Consider the following 23,087-nt stretch of genomic DNA (forward strand, 5'->3'; position numbering starts at 1 on the left):
AAGTGTGTGCAGAAACAGGAATTGTCAAACCATTGGCAAAGTTCTGGGGAACAGAACAATTTGGCAGTTAAGGCATAATTACAGTATTTAGCATAAGGAATGTATTTCTTGAAATGGAAAATGGTTGAATCAAGCTATATGGGGCCATTACAGAATCTCTATGGACATGCTGTAAGAAATACACAATACAGTGGCTCATGTCTGTAATCCCAGCACTTTGGGAGGCCGAGGCGGGGGGATCACCTGAGGTCAGAAGTTCGAAACCAGCCTGGCCAACATGGCAAAAACCCATCTCTACTAAAAATAAAAAAATTAGCCAGGTGTGGTGATAGGTGCCTGTAATCCAGCTACTAGGGAGGCTAGGGCAGGAGAATGGCTTGAACCCGGAAGGTGGAGGTTGCAGTGAGCTGAGATCACGCCACTCACTCCAGCCTGGGCGACAGAGCAAGGCTCTATCTTAAAAATAAATAAATAACACACACACACACACACACACACACACACACACACAGAGACAGAGAGAGAGAGAAATATATATAGACATCCCTCAGTATCCAAGGGGGATTGGTTCCAGGACACCCTCTGACCCCGCCCCCCAGATACCAAAATCCATGGATACTCAAGTCCCTTATATAAAAAGACACAGCATTTGCATATAACTTACACATACCCTCCTGTGTACTTTAAATCATCTCTGGATTACTTACAATACTCAATACAATGTAAACGCTATGTAAATAATTGTTATATGGTATTGTTTAGAGAATAATGACAAGAGGAAAAAAATCTGTACACGTTCAGATGCAACCATACCATTTTTTTCCCCTAATATTTTCAATCTGTAGTTGGTTGAAACCACTGATACAAGAAGGCAGACTGTATCCGGTCTTTTTTTTCTTTGTATTTGGTCTTAGTCCTTGGTTCCTGGCACAGATCATCTAAAACCTTTGGAATCCCTGAGTCATAAGGGTGAGAGGAGCCATTTTTCTTATTCATAGTAAGCCCCTTTCAACCATACCTGAGTTTATGCTAATATGATTACTCTAGGTGGGCCCCTAGATAGATTCAGGACAGGGACTGGTTTCCAGGAGAACCAACCACAAGATTAGAGGGCCAGAACATTCAGTCCCATCCTACCCCTACCATTCCATCCTACCCCTACCGTTCCATCCTACCCCTACCACTAAGGAGGGAAAAGAGTTTGGAGATCCAGCTAATTACCAATAGCCAATGATTTAACCAGTCATGTCCATGTAATGGAATCTCCATTAAATTTTTAAATGATGGAATTCGTGGAAGGTCAGGGTGCCAGAAGGGTGATACACTCTAACTCCATAGGACAGGAGCTCCTACGGTTGGAACCCCAATGGACCTCACTCTCTCTACCTCTTAATATGCTGTATCTTTTATAATGTCCTTTATAATAAACTGATAAATGTAAGTAAAATGCTTTTCTGAGTTCTGTGAGCCATTCTAGCAAATTATCAAACCTGAGAAGGGGATTGTGGAAATCCTCAACTTATAGCCAATTGGTCAGAAGTACATGAGGCATGGGGCTTAATGGCATCTGAAGTGGAGGCAGTCTCTTGTGGGACTGATCCCTTAATGTGTGGGGCCTGGCACTCACTCTGAGTAGTGTTACCACTGAACTGAATCAATTGTTGGACACCCAGTTGGTGACTAAAGAGTTGGAGAATTGTTAGTGTAGCAAAAAACCACATATTTAGTGTCAGAAATGTTGTGAGAAGAAACAGATTACAGAAGTAGATGCACTTCCCTTTTTATTATCTTTGACTGACATAAAATAAAAATGTACTGGCTGATGTAATTATCTTACCTGCATTCCTTATAAGTAACAGTAGACACATCAGCCCTTAGAACCACAGTATAATATGCATTTTAACATACACAGGTACCTTAAACTATAAAACAATCACATTTATGTATCCTTTTAAAAAACTCACAAAATTAACTGCTGTAGATCAAAAGACCGTATCTGAAAAATAGATGCCAATGAAACAGAATACACTAAAACAACAGACTGGAATACTCTCTAAAAATTGCTAAGTATCTCTGCTCTTTGGCTGAATAAAAGAATAACACTCACTCTACTGTCTTAGCTGAATCCTCACCTCTCAAAGCAGCCTGTGTCTGTCAAATGGCTCCTAAGTTTTGACATTGTAATAACTCTCTTAATAAATTTACCCAGCAAAAAAATTTTTAAAAATTAAAAATAAAAAGAAATTTACCCAGCACAAATTATCATACAGGGATAGAATAAGCATGTACATAAGGATGGTCATCACAGCATTATTTGTAGTAGCAAAAAATCCATAAAAGTCTATGTCAATAGAAAAATGGCTAATTAGGAAATGTCCATAGTATAGAATACTACGTAGCTATAAACACTGACACAGAACTCAATATATGTACACAACACACATTAAGTAAAAAAAAAAGCAAGTTGTAGAGCAAAATGTGTAATTTCATCCTATTTAAGCAATTAAAAAAGAAATCTAAACAACCTAAACACATGTCATTCTGAGTTCTGTTCACTATGTTTTTTTGTGTTTTTTTGAGACAGAGTCTCATTCTGTTGCCCAGACTGGAGTGCAGTGGCACAATCTCGGCTCACTGCAACTCCCGTCTCGTGGGTTCAAGCGATTCTCCTGCCTCAGACTCCCAAGTAGCTGGGACTACAGGTGAGTGCCACTATGCCCGCCTGATTTTTTGTATTTTTAGTAGAGATGGGGTTTCACTGTGTTAGCCAGGATGGTCTCAATCTCCTGACCTCATGATCCGCCCGCCTCAGCCTCCCAAACTGCTGGGATTACAGGCATGAGCTGTTCAGTATGTTTTAGCCACATCTGCCATCTTTCTCTTCATCAGTCTTGCAAAGATCATTCTCATTTTAGAGTCCTTCCACTAGCTTGTCCTTCTGCTTGGAAAGGAATGATTTCTTCCCCCCAAGATTTTCCCATAGCTAGCTCCCTCATGCATTCTAAAGAAATTCTAACCTTGTAATTCTTTATCTCATGTTCTCTCTTTTCTTAACCATAGCACTTTTATAGCCTCTAAGATTTTTAAGAGTAGTTATATCTTATTTACCACAATATCCCCAATACCTTGCACTGTACCTGGCACACAGTAGTCATTCAATAAATATTTGCTTAAGAACTCATCAATGGTGATGAATAAATAAAAACAGGAGTTCAAATTAGGCAACCTCAACATTTCACATTTTCACGCCTAAAAAAAAAACCAAAAACCCCTCAACATGGGAGTCCAGATATTCTTCACAGTCACCTTGGTTTATTGCTTCAACTGTGCTTGGAACCCCCACCCTAGCCAGCAGCTCAGAGTCAGCCCCCTGCTACCTCCTCACAGCACCCTCTAACAGCCCCAAGGCTCCTGCCACCACTTCAGTGCTACCTCTTAGCCACCTCCCATGATGACAGCAGCCCCTACCACCATGACCATCAACTGCCAGATTCATCTCGAGTTTTGTCTCCACATCTACCTATTCATGTCTTACTTTGTCCACAATGATATGGCTTTGCCATGACATTTCTTCACCAATGTCATGAGGAGAGAAAATACAATGAGAAAGTGACAGAGCTGTACAACCAACAGAGAGGCCTAATATTCCTTCGGGATATCAAGAAACCAGACCATAATGAATGGGAGGGCAGGTTGAAGACAATGGAGCATGTATTATACTTGGAAAAAAGCATGAATCAGTCACTACTGAAAATGCATGAACTGGCCATTGACAAAACCACACACACTGTGTGACTTCATTGAGATGCATTACCTGAATGAGCAGGTGAAATCTATCAAAGAACTGGGTGACCATGTTCAACTTGTCCAAGATTGGCGGGGAGGTGGGTCTGAATCTAGCATGGCAGAGTAACTCTTTGACAAGTACACCCTGGAAGACAGTAATGATGTAAAGACAATACTGCTTTCCTCTTGTTCCCAAACAGATAGCTGTAATTTCACAACCAAGACATATGTAGCCTCGTCCATAAGCCACGTTCCCACAACAATAGAGGGCCACATATCTCCCAAGATGGCTTCCCTCATCTTAATCTAAATCTTTCAGGATACATATCTTCCCTATAAACTAGCCCGGAAACTGAGTTATGTTGAAGCTCACCTTAACAATGTCAATTACCAGCTTATCTTCACAGGTAGAAGACAAGGATAAAAACCAGAAATCATCCTTGGCCTACCCTGAGATGAATTCGTAATTGACTTTTTCCTCTACTCCCTCTTTTCATATGTAAAATATAGATTTACTGAGGCTAACCAGAGCCTCATAAGAATGTAACCATTTGCCTCACTGCCTACCCTCCCTCCTTTATTCCTCCTGCTTGCTTTTTCCCCTTTAAATAATCAAGTTCCCCCAACCCCCTTTGGAAAAAGCACAGGTCACTGATGCTCCTGTGACTGTTTTTTTTTCCAGGGTACATCCTCAACTTTGGTTAAATAAATCTCTAATGACAGAGACCTGCCTTAAGTCACTTTTTGGTTAACAACGATGAGCGAATCCTTAGGCTCACTTCCCCATAGCCAATGGGGGTGACTTCCCTGGTAACCAGGGCAAGGCATGCATGTTTGGTTATCCTAACTGTTCTGTAAGTCGTACCAAAATACCCACTTAAATTCTTTCATTTGTACCATCACTTCAAATAAAGAACTTTGGCACAAAAAAAACCCCAAGCCAAAACATGGGAAAGGGTAAGAGAAAAGAAAGATTTAACAGTTAGTTTATTTTCTATATGAAGAGAAAATATTTTCCACATTTCTGCATGGTCAGGTTATTTCTTAGCAAAGAAATCTATCCTTCAAATGACAAAACTGGAAATTTAAATATAACAATAGACAGTAAGAGACTTACCTCTCTGGTGCTATGTGTTTACATTTCAAGGAGGATGAAACCTCAGACTATGGAGACATTCCAGGGGCTGTAAATTCCGAAACTAATCTGATCTCCCTCCTCACCCCAAACATTGATTTATATTCCAAAGATAAAGAACCTAGGTTCCTCCTCCACCTTCTGCTCTAAGGATTAAGATTTATATTAGGAAGCAAAGGTCTATCTCCCTCTCTCAGGAGCGGGGGTTGAACAACATATATACAAGTTTCCAGATTAATATTTTCTGGTTCCTCACATATCAAACGAATATCCCGTTCTCATCACATTGTCCTGGGGAAGAACTAGAGCAGAGGAGAACTGGTGCAGTTATTGCTGTAATAATTACTCTGTCCCTGCTCCAGAAATTGTATGTCTACTAGAAACTAAAATTTTAAATCCCCAACTAGAAACTAAAATTTTCATTCTACATTTTTCCATTAAAAACATATACCTGGCCGGGCACGGTGGCTCACGTCTGTAATCTTAGCACTTTGAGAGGCTGAGGCAGGCGGATCATGAGGTCAAGAGATCAAGATCATCCTGACCAACATGGTGAAACGCTGTCTCTACTAAAAATAAAAAAATTAGCTGGGCGTGGTGGTGCACACTTGTAGTCCAAGCTACTTGGGAGGCTAAGGCAGGAGAATCACTTGAACCCGGGAGGCAGAGGTTGCAGTGGGCCGAGATCGTGCCATTGCACTCCAGGCCACTGCACTCCAGCCTGGCGACAGAGCGAGACTCCATCTCAAAAAAAAAAAAAAAAAAAAATTAAGTAACGTGTTTGAACTATTGGAAAATCTGCATTTGTATACTAGTTCAATTATATTACAGGTTAATATTCTGAAGACTAGTCTAAGGAGGTACCTGCCAGTAATCATAACATTATTTCCACATAAATACTTACTTTGTATTACTTGGCAAACAAAGTATACTTATGCAGAGGTTCCCTAAAACACCATTTCTATCCCACTCTTAAGCTACAATCCTTAAGTTAGTTGAGGGAATAAAAATACTGCAGTCTGGCCGGGCGCAGTGGCTCATGCCTGTAATCCCAAGTACTTTGGGAGGCCGAGGCAGGCGGATCACGAGGTCAGGAGATTGAGACCATCCTGGCTAACACGGTGAAACCCAGTCTCTACTAAAAACAAAAAAATGAGCCGGCGAGGTGGCGGGCACCTGTAGTCCCAGCTACTCGGGAGGCTGAAGCAGGAGAATGGTGTGAACCCGGGAGGCGGAGCTTGCAGTGAGCTGAGATCACGCCACTGCACTCCAGCCTGGGCGACAGAGCAAGACTCCATCTCAAAAAAAAAAGAAAAAATACTGCAGTCTACAGCAGTTAGACGTAGCAAAGAATAAGGTTCATGTGAAAAAAACTGAGGATAATACTAATTGAGGTTCCCATTCAATTCTTTGAGATCCCAAGGCTCTCAAATAATCCTCTGACTGGGCCATACATTTGTTCCCAAGACCATTCAAGTAAAAACGGATCCATTAAACCATAAATTCCCCCAGAGTAAAGGCAGAGAACTATTTTAGGGATCCCTTTATGTTATAAAACAACAAATGAGACAGTCAGAAAGCACAGTAAATGATCTTTGGAACTGGATCAGCTTGGATTTGCATCCTTGCTCTACCAGTCACTAGCTGTGGATTCATAGGCAAATTTCTCAACCTCTTAAAGCTTTTTTTTTTAATCTGCTTTTTTTTTTTTTTTAATCTGCAAAGTGATAAAAATTTTCAGGTTCACTAGCAAAACTGAATGAGATATTCATATGAAGTACCTGGCATATTCCATACATGACAGTCATAAACCAGGTGATATCATCTTCTCTATTATTTCAATTTGAAGAAGCATTTCTATTTCCTAGTCCCCTAACATGTAAAAGACCAGGGAGAAAATTATTTAGCTACCCCCAACTTACCGAGAATTTTACATTAATACTCTGTCGGAAGAATAAGTTATTTTAGAGAAGAAAATACTGAAAGTACTAAAATCTTTGGTTAATGTGCCTCATAAGTAGAAAATCAATGGCTGATTCAAGACTACTCATTTAAGGCTTATTCTATAACGAACAAAATTTGCCAGAAAGGGCAGATTTCTTTATTAGTTGTCAACTGTTAGTAATCTGTATGTGGCTAAATATTCGGTTCCTGGAAGCTTAAGGGAAAAAGAAATATACTGAACAGAGATATTTCTGGCTTAAATTTCATTAGAAATTAGCAAATTATTTATAAAATGTTTCTTGGATTACCCTCCTCCCTAGCTCCAAACACATACCCAATCTTTGAGAGGATTAAGATATTATAGACTAGGCACACTAATGTCTGATGATTAAGAGTATAGGGCTAAAGTATACAGAAAATACATGGCCTTTACTCTTTGGTCAGACTCTCAATAAACCAAAGTCTCAAGTGAGACCCTAGCATGTGCTAGATCACTGTGAACTCATACCTCAACTCTTAGATAAATAGCCTCAAATGTGTATTTTCTGTATGTCTTTTTTGTTTTTTTTTTTTAAGACAGGGTCTCACTCTTATCACCCTGGCTGAAGTGCAGTGATGCAATCATGGCTCACCACAGCCTTGACCTCCTGGGCTCAGGAAATCCTCCCGTCTCAGCCTCCCAAGTAGCTGAGACTACAGGCATGCACCACCATGCCAAGTTGTTTTTTGTGTGTATTTTTTGTAGAGATGGGGTTTCACCATGTTGCCCAGACTAGTTTCGAACTCCTGGGCTTAAGCAATCTGCCAGCCTTGGCCTTGCAAAGTGCTGGGATTACAGGCATGAGCCACTCACCCAGCCAAATGTATATTTTCAATAGTATAGGTGAAAGAGGAATTCATAATAAATAGCAGATTAACAGGCAAAAGAGCTTACACTGTGTTGTAAAATTTTAGGAGCCTGAATTGTACTCTTACCAGAGTAGTTATGAGGGAGAAGGCAGCAATAAGGGAGCTTCCAGATTGGATAGAACATTTTTCTCAAAAAAGGAACTTTAAATATAACATTTTGAGCAAAACTGTCAAGAGTTCTGCACCTAAAAATGTTTACCAGCTGCTTTAATCGTAAAAATTTTCTGGTCTATAGAGAGTACCTGAAATAAAGCTATAGTTTAATATGAGTGAGCTATAAATTATACTCCCCAAAAGGAGAAAGAGTTTAGGTAAACTGAGTTACTCAGAAATGTCCATTTACATTTTGAACAATGATTGCTGTATTAGTTTTCTATGGCTACTGTAACATTATCACAAATTTGAAGGCTTATAACAAGAGTAATTTATTCTCTCACAGTTCTGAAGTCCAGAAGTCCTAATTCAATATCACTGGGCCAAAATCAAAGTACTGGCAGGATTGCACTTGGCTTCCAGAGGCCCTAGGGGAGAATCTGTTCCTTACCTCTTTGAGGTTGGGGCAAATGCCAGTATGCCTTGGCTTGTGACCATATCACTCCAATCTGCCTCTGTGGTCACACTGCTTCATGCTCTTCTGTGGCTGTAATCTCTCTCTGCCCCTTCTCTTATAAAGTTACATGTGGTAACATTTAACGCCTACCTGGATAATCCAGGACAATCTCATCTCAATACCATTAACTTAATTACACATACAAAGACCCTTTTTCGAAGTAAATTAACATTTACAGGTTCCAGAGACCAGAATGTAGATATCTTTTGGGGGACATTTTTCAGCCTACCACACTGACCAAAGGTTAAGAGTGACTATAACCCGCCAATGAATATAACCAACTACCCACAGACAACACTTAAGTCTTTATCCTGCATACATACTGTTTCCTTAATTTGTTTTTAAACAAATGTGAAATACATTTCAGAAAATGTAACCACTTTACGGGAGGCTGAGGCAGGAGAATCGCTTGAACCTGGGAGGCAGAGGTTGCAGTGAGCCGAGATCACACCATTGCACTCCAGCGTGGGCAACAGGGCAAGACTCCGTCTCAAAAAAAAAAAAAAGGCCGGGCTCTGTGGCTCATGCCTGTAATCCCAGCACTTTGGAAGGCCAAGGCGGGCAAATCATGAGGTCAAGAGCTCAAGACCATCCTGGCCAACACGGTAAAACCCCATCTGTATTAAAAATACAAAAATTAGCTGGGCGTGGTGGCAGGCGCCTGTAGTCCCAGCTACTGGAGCAGCTGAGGTAGGAGAATCGCTTGAACCCGGGAGGCAGAGGTTGCCGAGAGCCGAGATTGCACCACTGCACTCCAGCCTGCGCGACAGAGCAAGACTCCGTCTCAAAAAAAAAAAAAAAAAAAAAAAGGATACTTTTAAATTACTTAATTATTCCATTTCCCTACAAAGCATTTTTTTCATTTGTTTGACATACACTTCCCTAAGCACTATGAAACAAAGAAAAACTAAGATGCCTTCTCTCTCTTTTAATGAGATATCTTTTTCTCTCATAGTTACTGCCCCTTCTGAACACAGTAAAATAAAGGTTACATCAAATTAACTCTCTCAATCTTTAGCATTTTTCTTTTCCTTTTATGTTATATTACACAACATGTAAATGAGCAAATAATTTCTTTCTTAATCAAAGCAATGCTTGCTTACAGGATACAGGTGTTATATTTTAGAAATTTACTCAAGACTAGGCAAACCAGGGAGCAATAATAAATTCTGAGTAAGCAATCCAACTGCCATCGTAACACTGCCTGCGGTAACACCTCATAAAAACCACTTTCCGCGGTTCAATCTAAAACTACAGCTGTAAGACACACACTAATTTCTGTAAGCTTCTAAAGACACAAAGTGTTCTTTATTGAAAAGCTTGTCACTCTACTAAACATCTGGAATACTCATCTAAATTACTCTTGGTAACCTAATAGCTTCTTTATTTAAAGAGGCAATACCAATTCCTAATTTGATTGTATCTTTTCCACAATATGGAACATACAATAGAAAGCACTTAAAGGTAATTTGCCAAATCTCCATTATCCGGTCTTAAGTTTTTGAATACTAGTAATAAACTTAACATTTCTAGACTCTCTATAACTAAGTTGTGTTACAAGGAAAAGAAATGTTTTTGAGATTTTTAAAGCTTCCCTTAAAATGCAGATCTAGATAATTTAGTGTGATCTGTGCTTCCTAACACATTTCTCCCATCAGCCATCAATCACTATCTCATCTCCTCTAACACTACTACTACCCCTGCCCCCACCACAGACATAGATACTTTAATAGCCCAATTTAATCTGTTTTTAAGGTTTCAAGATACACCTATCAAGGTCTAATATGAGTCAACACTAATTATAACAGCAGCAGCCTTATTTTCTTTCTGTCCCTTTGCCTACCCATATTAGAAGCTAACAGATCCATAATGAAAACCAGTTGAGTTCAACAACTTAGGAAACATTTATTGAGCCATCACGTGATAGAAAATGAGACCCTCTAACAATGTATTGGCTACTGAGGCAGACAATCCTTGAACATGTTTTCAATATGATTTGATAAATGCTAAGAAAGCATAAATAAGCAGTCAAATGGGAGAGCAGAAATCAGAAAATGTTTCCTGGAGAAAGAGACTCATTCCTGGAGGAATTTAAGGTGAAGTGAAAGTTAACCAAGCGAGGAAAGAAAGCAGTCCTGAAGGACCAACATAATAAGGAAAGGTACACTCGGCATGGCATGTCTGGGAAACTCCAAGTAGTTCACTAATAAATGAGTGGAAAAGAAGGTAGGGAGTACAGCCTCAGCACAGGGTGAGGCTGAAGAATTTAAATGTGAACTAGATCAGTGAGGCCTAGTATGCAATACAAAGGTGTCAAGAAAGATCCACAGTGCAATGACGAAGAGATCACCTTTGGCAACACTAAAGGATGGATCTGAGAAAATCAAGAATCCTAATCTGTGTAATAATCTGAAGAAGAGATGAGAAAGGCCTACAGTAGAGCTGTTAATAAGAATAAATTAGAAAAGGCAGAGCTCAAAAATAACAATACATGGGATATAGGAAATGAGAAAGGAAGGAAAGAAAAGGACTCCTAAGCTTGTGGTTGTGTAGATGTTGATACTAAAAAAAAAAGAGATAGTAAAGCAGAAAGTAGTATTTTTATCACTTCTATTCAACATACTAGTGGAAGTTCTTGCCAGAGCAAGTAGGGAAAAAAAAAGGAAACAGAAATAAAAGGCATCCAAATTGTAAAGGAAGTAAAATAATATTTTTGTAGATGACATCGTGTCCAGAGTTTATTCCTTCCAGGGGTTTCTTGCTCTCGCTGACTTCAAGAACGAAGCCGCAGAACTTCACCGTTGAGTGTCACAGCTCTTAAAGATGGTGTGTCTGGAGTTTATTCCTTCAGAGGTGTCTAGGAGTTTCTTCCTTCCAGTGAGTTAGTGGTCTCGCTGACTTCAGGAGTGAAGCTGTGGACCTTCACAGTGAGTGTTACAGCTCTTAAAGGTGGCGCATCTGGAGTTGTTTGGCCCTCCCAGTGGGTTCATGGTCTGGCTGACTTCAGGAATGAAGCCACGGACCCTGACGGTGAGTGTCACAGCTCATAAAGGTAGTAGTGCTGACCCAAAGAGTGAGCAGCAGCAAGATTTATTGTGAGGGGCAAAACAACAAAGCTACCACAGCACGGAAGCGGACCAGAGCAGGTTGCCACTGGAGGCTCCAGTGGCCAGCTTTTATTCCCTTATTTGGCCCTGCCCACATCCTGCTGATTGGTCCATTTTACAGAGAGCTGATTGGTCCATTTTTTCAGAGTACTGACTGGTGCATTTACAATCCTTTAGCTAGACACAGAGCACTGATTGGTGCATTTTTTAGAGTGCTGACTGGCACATTTACAATCCTTTAGCTAGACACAGAGGGCTGATTGGTGCGTTTTTACAGAGTACTGATTGGGGCATTTTACAATCCTTTAGCTAGACAGAAAAGTTCTCCAAGTTCCCACCCGACCCAGAAGTCCAGCTGGCTTCATCTCTCAACATGATCTTATATGCAGAAAGCCCTAAAGACTCCACACATACACACAAAACTGTAAAAAGCTGAATAAATGAATTCAGCAAAGTTGCAAGAAAAAAAACAATCAGTTTCATTCATATACACTAACAATGAACAACCTGAAAAGGAAATTTAAAAAAATTCCATATACAATAACATAAAATAATAATGCTTAGGAATAAACTTAGCCAAGGAGGCACAAGACTTGTATACTGAAAATTACAAAACATTCTGAAAGGCATTACAGACATAAATAAATGGAAAGACATCCCATGTTCATGGATTTGAAGACAAAATATTGTTAAGATAACAATAAAGATGCTTGTTGACCTACATAGGGTTACATCCCAATAAACCTATCAAAAATTGAAAATATCTTAAGTCTAAAGTGAAACCATAGTAGTTGAAAATATAAGCTTAAAGTGTTTTCAACTTTCAATGTTTTCAATTTAAGATGGGTTATCCAGATGCAGCGCCATCACAAGTCAAGGAGCATGCTGAATGCATATTGCTTTTGTACCACTGTAAAGTTGAAAAATCGTAAGTCAAACCACTGTAAATTGGAGACCATCTAGACTATCCAAAGCATTACCAAAAAAATCGGAGTATGAAATCCTGCCAGTGTTGAAATAAAGTACCTATTCAGTAGGATTCTATGAAGAATAAACAACAGCTATTATTATTGTTGCACTAAGACTAGCTACCCTATCCTATCCAACCTGCATTCCTAAGAATAAAGTAGAAATTGAAGATTGTTCCTGAGGTAATAAACATTAATCATAACTTACTATATAGAAGCTAATTTATTTAGGGCTAGAATATGATATAAATTTAAGACAGATTAAAATATTCCATTTGTTAATTTTAAATGCCCTTCTGAATTAAGTCTCTAACTATGGCAGTGTGAATAATAGGTCCCCAAAGGTGTCCACGTCCTAATCCCCAGAATTTGTGCATGTTAACCTTACATGGCAAAATGGACTTTGCCAATACGATTAAATTACAGCTCTTAAGACGGGGAGATTACCCTGGATTATCCAGGTTTGGCACAATGTAATTGCAAAGGTCCTTAAGAGGCAGACAAAGCGATGTGATGTGAGAAGCAGAGTCAAAGAAGCTGTGATGAAGTAGGCCAGGATAGTAGTCCGGAGAGCAATCTAAGACACTGGGAAGCTGGCCTTAAGATGGAAGAAGGGGCTGCAAATTAGAATGCCGGTAACCTCCAGAAGTTAGAAAATGAAAGAAAATGAATTCTCCCCTAGAGATTCCAGAAACGTCACAGACCTTCCAACACCTTGATTTCAATCCCATAAGACTCATTTTGGACTTCTTACTGCCAGAACTGTAAAATAGTAAGTTTGTGCTGTTTCAAATCACTACACTTTGGTAATTTGTTACAGCAACTATATGAAACTTATACACCAGTTGAACCCTAATTACCAGAAGATAGTAAGAGTGGGAGAAGGTGACAAAAAATGCGTACTTCAGGTTATTTGCTCAATAGTCTTATCTTCTGCCAAAATAAAACTAAATGCACTCACAGGAAAAGAGTCTTCCTCTAGAGAAGTAGTTCTCAAATCTGGCTATATATAAGGAATCATCTTTCATCTGGAGGGCTTTTAAACAATTCTGATACCAAGGTTGCATTTCAGACTCACTGAATCAGTAGCTTTTACCCCTCATCCACCCCCAGTTTAAAAGCCAGCCAAATGGTTTTTACGTGCAGCCAGTTTTGAGAATCACTATTCTACGTATTCTGTGTAAAAATTACTGTTTCAGTGACCTAAGAAATATCTGGCATTTTCAAATGGTACTTCCCCAAATAAAGACATTGCTCAGAATTCACTCATTTACGTACCAGTTTAGTGTATATTTTGCTAACTTTAACAATAAGAAGTTACCCTTGGCAAAAAGTTGCCCAGGACAAATTCCTAGAAGCGGAATTACTGGATCAAAGGGCAAGTACATTTTTTTATTCTGACAAATACTTCTAAATCATTATACCAATATACATGCCTACCAATTAGGGAAGAGCAACATTTTTTTAAAAAACCCTGCCCAATCTGATAAGTGGGAGGGAAATGATACTTCTTTGTTGTTTTAATTGGCAAGCCTCAATCATGAGTGAAACAGTATCTTTTCACAGCTTTATTGGCCTTTTTTTTTTTGGTCTACCAATTATTTATATCCATTTCTGTTAGGTTTTTTTTTAAGTTAACTTGTAAGAACTCCTTCTTTTAAGGAAATTGACCTTTTGCCTGTCATGAGTGTTAATTTTCCCCAGTTTGCTGCTTTGTCTTTTGTCTTTGACTTCTTCAGTACACAACTTTTATCTTTTATATATTTTTAGTGTACTTTTCTTCTATGGCATCTTTGGAAGCCATACTCTAAAATTATAAAAAACAACCATCTATACTTTCTTGTAATTTTTTTTCACATGTAAAGAGGCCAGGATCTAGCTACTCCATTCCATGTAATAGGCAAGTTTCCCAACATCATTATTGTTTAGTTCTCTCTTCTCCACTGATAAGTTAGCATGCTATCTTCTAATTCATGACAAAGATGAGAAAAGAGAGAGAAATATGTGTATATGTGAATATATACACATATATTTTATGTGTATATAATATGCATGTGTGTCTATCTGAAAACTGTAAAACATGAGCTTAATACACTATAACTTCCTACACTGTCAACAATAAATGATTGCCTGATTCAGATATACAGAGTGTATAAATTCCTTAATAAGGTTACAAAATATGAACATGGCAATGAGAACACTATTCCCACAGCTGCCTTTGAAAAAGCAACACAACTGTCACAAAGCTACCTGCCTCTTTCTTCCTCAAAAGCAGTTAAAAGTTCTCCCTAGCAGTTTTCTTCCATGTTTGTACTCAGCCTTGTAAAATATTTGCTGCCACAAGGTGGAGATAACTTGATTACAGGAATACTGGTTACTGAAACAGGAGTAGGCACAAATTTTCTATTATACAAATACACTTGAATGGTAAAGAAGTACTGCTTCTAGATTCTTGGATGAACCACAAGGCTAGTCACTTATAGCTGAGGGTCCAGTTTCCTCATTTGTAAATTTAAACCTTTATGTTAATAGCATCAAGAGCTCTCTAAACTCTAATATTCTGTGGATCAAAGCATGCTAAATTAAATGTTTCTGACAGTACATCGCCTAAAAACAGTCTTGTTCTCCTGAGCTAAGAAAATACTCTACCTTTAGCAATTCCTTTCAACTTGAATACTTCAGCCAGCAACCAATTGTTTCCTCTAATCTTTTATCTTCTAAGTCAAAAAGAGGTATATTGAATATTAAAATTCACACATCTAGCCTCTCCCAAGTCATAGCTAATGATTCCTGCTGGCTTTTTTCCACCCTGTCTTAAAGAGAATAGCTAGTTCCATACTTCTCCACATCCACCTGCCATAACTACATATGTATTTGAAACAATGAGCTAGCTATCGTTTTCCCCTATACTGTTGGTCTTGGTGCTAAAGGCTGCACATTTGGGGTTTTGTGATCTTGTGTGGTTTTTTTGTTTGGTTGGCTGGTTTCTGCCTGAGATCAGAACCTTTCATTTGTTTCCCCCTTTTTTTTTTCCATTTTAAGAGATAGGGTTTTGAGACCACCCTGGCTAACATGGTGAAACCCCATCTCTACTAAAAATACAAAAAATTAGCCGGGCGTGGTGGCAGGCTCCTGTAGTCCCAGCTACTCGGGAGGCTGAGGCAGAAGAATGGCGTGAACCCGGGAGGCAGAGCTTGCAGTGAGCCGAGATCGCGCCACTGCACTCCAGCCTGGGCGTCAGAGCGAGACTCCGTCTCAAAAAAAAAAAAAAAAAAAAGAGAGAGATAGGGTCTCACTCCAGCACCCAGAGTGGAGTGCAGTGGCTCAGTGACTCACAGCTCACTGTAACCTCAAACTCCTAGGCTCAAGTGATCCTCCCATGTCAGCCTCCCAAGCAGCTAGGACTACAGACTCATGACCACACTCGGCAACTTTTTTAACTTTTCATAAAAATGGATCTCGCTATGTTGCCCAGGCTGGTATTGAACTCCTGGCCTCAACTGATCCTCCCACCTCAGCCTCCCAAAGCACTGGGATTACAGGTGTGGGCCACCTTGCCCAGCCTGTTTCCTCAATTCTTAACTGTCTGTCCCTCTGACAAGACATATTCCTTACACTGGTACTCATTCCTCCTGGTTCTCATCTGCCAGGCTAGATTTTTTCATCTTCTCTAAGGATGTTTCAATCTCTGCTTGCCAAAGGGTTTCCAGTCTACACATCCAATTTATTTAAATCTAGTGACCTATTAGTCAACTAAACCTCAGACTTTGGCATAACCCAGGCTCTCAGTCCTGAACACATACCAACTCTACACTAAATTCATCACATTCTTATAAAGGACTACCTTTAATTCTCCGAGTGCCCTCAGACCAAGAGAAACAAAGAATGTCAATAATTTCCTAAGCAGAACAGAAAAATTTTGAGTCCTTAAGTGAGCAAGGGAAACTACCAACTTCAGTTCATATCCCTACTCAGATAATAGGAACCTCTAAACAAGGGAGTATACTGATGTGGTGGCAGTATCCAGGTTACTACTGACTGTTGACTGCCACTCTATGCTGACATCACACATGACTGGCCCCAATAAATAAACCTGTAGACTTAATGACACAGATCAGTTATCTGTATCTTTGTGAGGGATATGTGAAACACAACTAAGGCATAAAGCAAAGCTAAAAGATTTACATAGATCTGAATTAAAGACAAACCAAAAAGAGAAGTCTAACTACTGACCCTTAGTCCAGGTCCTCATATGCCACGCATAAGTCAGCAGCTTCTGTAAAGTGGTATATTCCAAGATTGTTATCCTTTCCTGGGTAGAGAAACGTTCATCAAGTGCCAATGTTAGCTTTAGCAAGTGGCAACGCAAGAAGTCACAGTAACATTCCCTTGTGTCACTGGAAATATACTAACAAGTTCTATTTTTCTGGGAAGGCCACAGTCTGTTGGCAAATTAAATCTGTGGTCAGGTAGAGACCTAAGAAAATAATCAGATTCAGAAAGATAAGAGAGAAAAGTTGAAGGCTAATACCTCTACACTCTTCTAACAGGAACTGGAATAACCCATTCAAAAACCAGCTAAGGAATTCATTTCTAGAGATAAAAATATAATTTTCATATTCTTTGACCAAGTAATCCCAGTTGTGGAAAATAATGCTATTAACATGCTTAATGGTCTCATAGTAAATGTCAGAGGCAAGACTCAAACCCAGGTCTGAGTGAGAAGGCCATGCTCTTAGCCCCCAACCAAACATATTATTATTACTACTGCTACTACAACAATAATGCCATCAACATGAAGATGTCTGCTGCAACCAGGACACTTTTCCAATAGTTAAATATAACAATTAATCCCATATATAATGACTGGAAGTACTTGTAAGGTAATGTGATTAGAGATAACACCAATTTGCATCTGCGCTACAAGGACAGCTACGTAAAAGTTATGTTCTAGAAGGTGATATGGACTCGGTACTTTTTTCCCTCAGTATTTCAACTCCCACTATTATTGTTACCATATTACAATAAGGCACAGATTTTTAGCAGTTTTAAGGCAAAAACAGCCAAGAACAGATAAGCAAAGAAATGTGTTTCCTGTGTCCCCCATCACATAGGTAGATTTTCTTTTGCAGAAAAAGAAAAAGAAAAACTATTATGGAGTTTTTTTTTTATCCAGACTGGGATTCAGGAGACTTCTATTCTCATTTTTCGTTCTTGAAACAATTCCAAAAGGTAGACTAACTTAATCTCTCTCCTCTTCTGGCCTTGTCGCCAGATTTCTGCAACTTGCAACAAAAAAGCTTAATCCTGGCAGAAGTAGCTCCAGAGGTTTCAAAGGCTGAAAGAAAGCCAGGGACCAGGAAGAGGAAGCTAGAACAAGAAACCAGAAACTAGTAGAAGTTTTATAGCTCTGATAAATCTAAAATTAGCACAATATTTAGGTTCGCAAAAGCAGCAAAAGTACGGCACACTTCATATATACGGGAAATCAACATAACTTTAACCAAGTCATATACAGACCTAAACCTCTTTATCTATAAAATGAGCATGTTTTAGGTGATATCTAAAAAAATCTATTGCTCTGGAAATACTGCAAAGAGCTCCAAACAATAAAAATACATATACCGAAATGCCCATTAGGGCAAAGCTACTTATAAGCAACTAGACTTTGATAATCTTAATGTGAGTTCTTCAAATAATCAATATTAAAAAGAGAAAACCATAACACAATAAAGAAAAACGTAAGTAAAGTAGCAAAATCCATTCTCTCAAAAGCAAAACTCATTCCACATTAGTGAACAATAAAGAGGAAGGAAAACTAACATTAATTCAAGACAACAGATACTGTTTCAAATACTTTTTACAGTTTTCCCTCTACCTCTACTTTTAACAAAATTCCTGTTAAGTCCATGGTTTTTAACTTTTCTGGGTCTACATTCTCCTTAAGAATCTGATGAAAGTAAGGAACTCCCACCTCTGGGAGAAAAAAAGACATACAAAAGCACATGCACACAAAATTACAGAATACGGTCCTCCCTGAGTATCCGTGGGGTTCTGAAGATACCCCGCACACCACAGACACCAAAAGCCACAGATATTCAAATCCCTTACATAAAATGGGGTAATATTTGCATAACCTACACACATCCTCTCATATTCTTTAAATCATCTCTAGATTACCTATACTACCTAATACAATATAAATGCTATGTAACTAGTTGCTAAACTGCACCTTTAAAATTTGTATCACTATTATTATCTGAGATGGGGTATCACTCTGTCACCAATGCTGGAATGCAGAGGCGTAATCAAGGCTCACTGCAGCCTCAACCTTCCCAGGCTCCGGTGATGCTCCCACCTCATCCTCCTGAGTAGCCGAGACTACAGGTGTGCACCACCAAGCCCGGCTAACTTCCTTGTATTTTTTGTAGAGACAGGGTCTCACCATGTTGCCAAGCCTGGTCTCAAACATCTGGGCTCAAGTGATCCATCCATCTAAGTGCTGGGATTATAGGCATGAGCTACCTTGCCTGGCCAAAAATTTGTATTATTTTTGAACTGTTTTACTGTTATTTTTGTTTTGTTTTTTTTTTCCCTTGAGAGTATTTTTCCACCTGCAGTTTGCTGAATCCAAGGATACGAAACCATGGATACAGACGGATGACTGTATTCGTGGATCCTTAGAGATTCCTGGACTGAAGGTCAAGAACATATGCTCTGCACTACCTAAAAGAGAATTCTCAAGCCTAAATGGGGAAACGGGCTATCTTCTTTCATTCCTTGTTTTCTTCAGCTCTACTGCACAACAAGCTACTGCCATCAAAGACGGCTACAGATTCATTCTTGGAAAGGTAAATTTACGGGGACAACAGGTACTGCTTTACTTCCATCCCACCGTCACATGAATAATGGACGTCCTTATCATCAACATAAATACAAATCTTAAAAAAAACTTATAAACGAACCACAAGGAAATGATTAAATATACTATGGTTCATACACCTGAAATATTAATCATTAAAAATGTTAACAAACTAGCTATGGCACAGAAAATGTTAATTATATTTAGAATTTATTTATTTATTTATTTACTTATTTATTTATCCTTTGAGACAGGGTTGCCCAGGCTAGAGTGAAACAGTGTGATCATGGCTGACTGCAGCCTCGAACTCCTGGGTTCAAGCAATCCTCCCACGTCAGCCTGCCTAGTAACTGGGACTACAGGTGTGCACCACCACACTCAGCTAATTTTATTTTTCTTTTTTATAGAGAAAGGGTTTCATTATGTTGCCCACGCTGGTCTTGAACTCCTAGTCTCAAGTGATCCTCCTGCTTCTGCCTCCCAAAGTACTGGATTACAGGAATGAGCCACCGCACCTAGCCCAGATTTTAAAACACACATAAATTTAGATTTACATATAATATACAGTTAAAACTATGTTTTAAACAAAATCAAACCAAAATCTAAAATTTATTTCCAAAGGGAAATAGAGCAAAATATAAGACTGATTAAGTACCAAAAGCATTTTTTCCTACTTCTTCAATTTCCTAAATTAAAAAAATAAATTTTAAAAATGAATAAAGCAACAACTGAATACTATTTTATTCAAAGACATTTTAAGTAATAATTTATGAATTTCCCTCCATTCTTAGCTCTTAAACTACCTCCAAAAGGACTAAGCAACATATTGAACATAGGGATTAAAAATAAAAACAATCCATTTAAGAAATGGATGATAGGCCAGGTGCAGTGGATCACACCTGTAATCCCAGCACTTCGGGAGGCCAAGGAAGGAGGATCACTTGAGGCCAGGAGTTTGAGACCAGCCTGGGCAACATAGCTAAACCCTGTCTCTACAAAAATAAAAAAATAATAATAAAATAAATTAGCCAGGTGTGATGGTGGACGCCTATAGTTCCACCTACTCAGGAAGCTAAGTTTGGAGGATCCCCTGAGCCCAGGAGTTCAAGGCTGCAGTGAGCTATGATCACGCCACTGCACTCCAGTCTGGGCAACAGAGGGAGGCCCTGTCTCTAAAAAAATGAGAAAAAAAAAAAAAAGAACGATGGATAATTTATCGTGTAAAATTTTTTTTCACTGGCAAACCAATATTGTCTTAATTTTCCTAAATCAATTATTCCAAAGATTACCCAAAAGCTTTCAAAACAAATTAAACTGACATTAATAATGTTATCTACACTATACATAACTGTAATATTATCTTTTCAAGTAATGGAGAACTCTTCAAGTAATGGAGAACTCCTGAAAAAAATATTTCAGAAGACTAACAAATCTTCACAGAGCAACCCAAACTGATAAATGGGACCTACATTTCAATGCAACTGTAACAATTCTAATAACATCAGGAATAAAGAAATTTAGACTTACTATTCTAGATAGTACTTTAATATTTGAGAGCCTTTAAAAACATACATTACAATTATTTGAGGAAATGTTACTAGAGGATAGCACCCCACAGCTATCTACATAAAGAAAAAAAGCACTTTTGCACTAATTCAAAGAGCCCTGTTTTCTTCACAAATATGCTAACTAAAAATTTTAAGATCAAGGACAAAAGGATAGGTTCATTAAAACTAAACAACAGATATAACTTCCAATCTTACCAAGTATATTTTTTAAAGCAGAGATTTTCTGAATCTGAGATAACTCTCATATAAAACGAAACTACAGGCCGGGCACGGCGGCTCACACCTAGTAATCCCAGACTTTGGAAGGCCGAGGCAGATGGATCACTTGAGATCAGGAGTTCGAGTTCGAGACCAGCCTTGCCAACATGGTGAAACCTCAACTCTACTCAAAACACAAAAATTAGCTGGGCGTGGTGGCGCTCGCCTGTAATCCCAGCTACTCAGGAGGCAGGAGAATCGCTTGAACCCGGGAGGCGGAGGCTGCAGTGAGCTGAGATCGCACCACTGTACTCCAGCCTGGGGAACAAAGTGAGACTCCATTTAAATTTAACAACAACAACAAACAAACAAAAAAACTACAACAGTAATTTCTAGCCAAAATAAACGATACAGGTTTAGCACCCCAATAAGAAAATCTAAAACTTTTTGGACATGGACATGATGCTCAAAAAAGTCATGCTAAAAAGAAATGCTCATTGGAACATTTCTGATTTCAGATTTTTGAATTAGGGATGCTCAACTGGTAAGTATAATGCAGATATTACAAAATCCGGAAAAATAAATCTGAAATCCAAAATACTTCTGGTCCTAAGGATTTTGGTTAAGGGATACTCGATCTGTAGAGCATGCTTTCCCTACTCCCTAAGGCCCTTGTCATTTAAACAATCTGCAAAGTGATAGTTTTGTTCCTACATGTGTAATGAAACTTTTGGGGTGTTCTCTCAAGATACAATCAACGCATGTAACCCTGGTGAAAAGAAACAGCCGGTGCATTGGCTCATGCCTGTAATCCTAGCACTCTGGAAGGCCGAGGCAGGCGGACTGCTTGTGCTCAGGAGTTCCAGACCAGCCTGGGCAACATGGAGAAACCTTGTCTCTACCAAAAATAGAAAAAAATTGCCGGGCGTGGCGGCGCCCGCCTGTGGTCCCAGCTACTCAGGAGACTGAGGTGGGAAGATTGCTTGACCTCGGCAGGCGGAGGTTGCAGTGAGCTGAGATCGCGCCACTGCACTCCAACCCCGGCGAAAGAGACCCTGTCTTAAAATAAAAAAATAATAATAAAAAATTTTTTAAAAACCCACAAAGAAAGAGAGATTAAAAAGAAATTGACGCGACATGTCAATCTTGAAAGACAATTATTTAGGAATTCAGGCCCCGCCTCTAGGGGCGTGGCCTCGGGGGGTCCTGGCGGCCGCCATTTCAGAGCTGAGGAACCCGCTCTCAGAAAGGGCACTCGTAATGGAGAAGAGCAGGCGTTCGGCCGGCCCGGAGGGGCCAGAGACCCAGATGGGAGAAGAAGTTCTGCTTGCCAGCATTGCAAGGCCCAGCTATCACCAGATGTGCCCCAGGACACAGAGCACAGTGTCCAGCTTTGACACGTCCTCTCCGGAGTCGCTTCTGATGCCAAAACACGGCTCTGTCACTTGCTGGTTATGTGAACAGTTCCTGAACTTAAGCCGCCATTTCCTTACCTGTAAACTGGGGGTTCGTTTTCCGCCATCAGATTAGCAAAAAAATGAATGATAATATCCAGTTTAGTCCAAGGCATATTGAAACCCGTTGCATGCCCTAGCAGCTCTACCAGGAGTGGATAATGAGTAAAACTTGGCATTACCTACAGACATTTTTAAAGTATATATCCTTTTTCCCGGCAGTTTCACTTCTAGACACTAGTTATAGAGAATAAGTACACATATACAGAAGTCATTTGTGAAGATGTTTAATGCCGTATTGTTTGCGTGCTAGAGAAACACGGGGGGGGAAATGTAGATTAACAGGAAACTGGTTAAGTGAACGCTGCTACATCCAATCTGGGTTATTAACATCCATCCAAGAATGAGCTAGATCTAGGTACTGACTTTTTTTTTTTAGATACAAGACATTAAGTTTAAAAAGCAGAACACTGCACATTATATAATCTTATTTATTAAAACACAGGCACACAAGACCTAATACTACTTAATGTCACGTGCACTATT

At 39.3% G+C, this 23,087-nt stretch overlaps 1 protein-coding gene across 2 annotated transcripts in view; it reads right to left on the reverse strand.

Moving 5' to 3' along the window:
* The window catches only part of RNF2 (ring finger protein 2), a 58,139-nt gene that overhangs the window by 26,778 nt on the left and 8,274 nt on the right, over positions 1-23,087 (reverse strand). The window contains exon 1 of one of the 2 annotated variants that reach the window (XM_054447216.2): positions 3,815-3,924. The exons of the other annotated variant lie outside the window; for it this stretch is intronic. The gene's annotated coding sequence lies outside the window, so the exon portion shown is untranslated. Of the gene's footprint in view, positions 1-3,814; positions 3,925-23,087 lie in introns of those variants that run through there. 2 annotated transcript variants of the gene reach the window in all.

Source organism: Pongo pygmaeus, chromosome 1, assembly GCF_028885625.2.
Source record: "Pongo pygmaeus isolate AG05252 chromosome 1, NHGRI_mPonPyg2-v2.0_pri, whole genome shotgun sequence".
Lineage (NCBI taxonomy): Eukaryota > Metazoa > Chordata > Mammalia > Primates > Hominidae > Pongo > Pongo pygmaeus.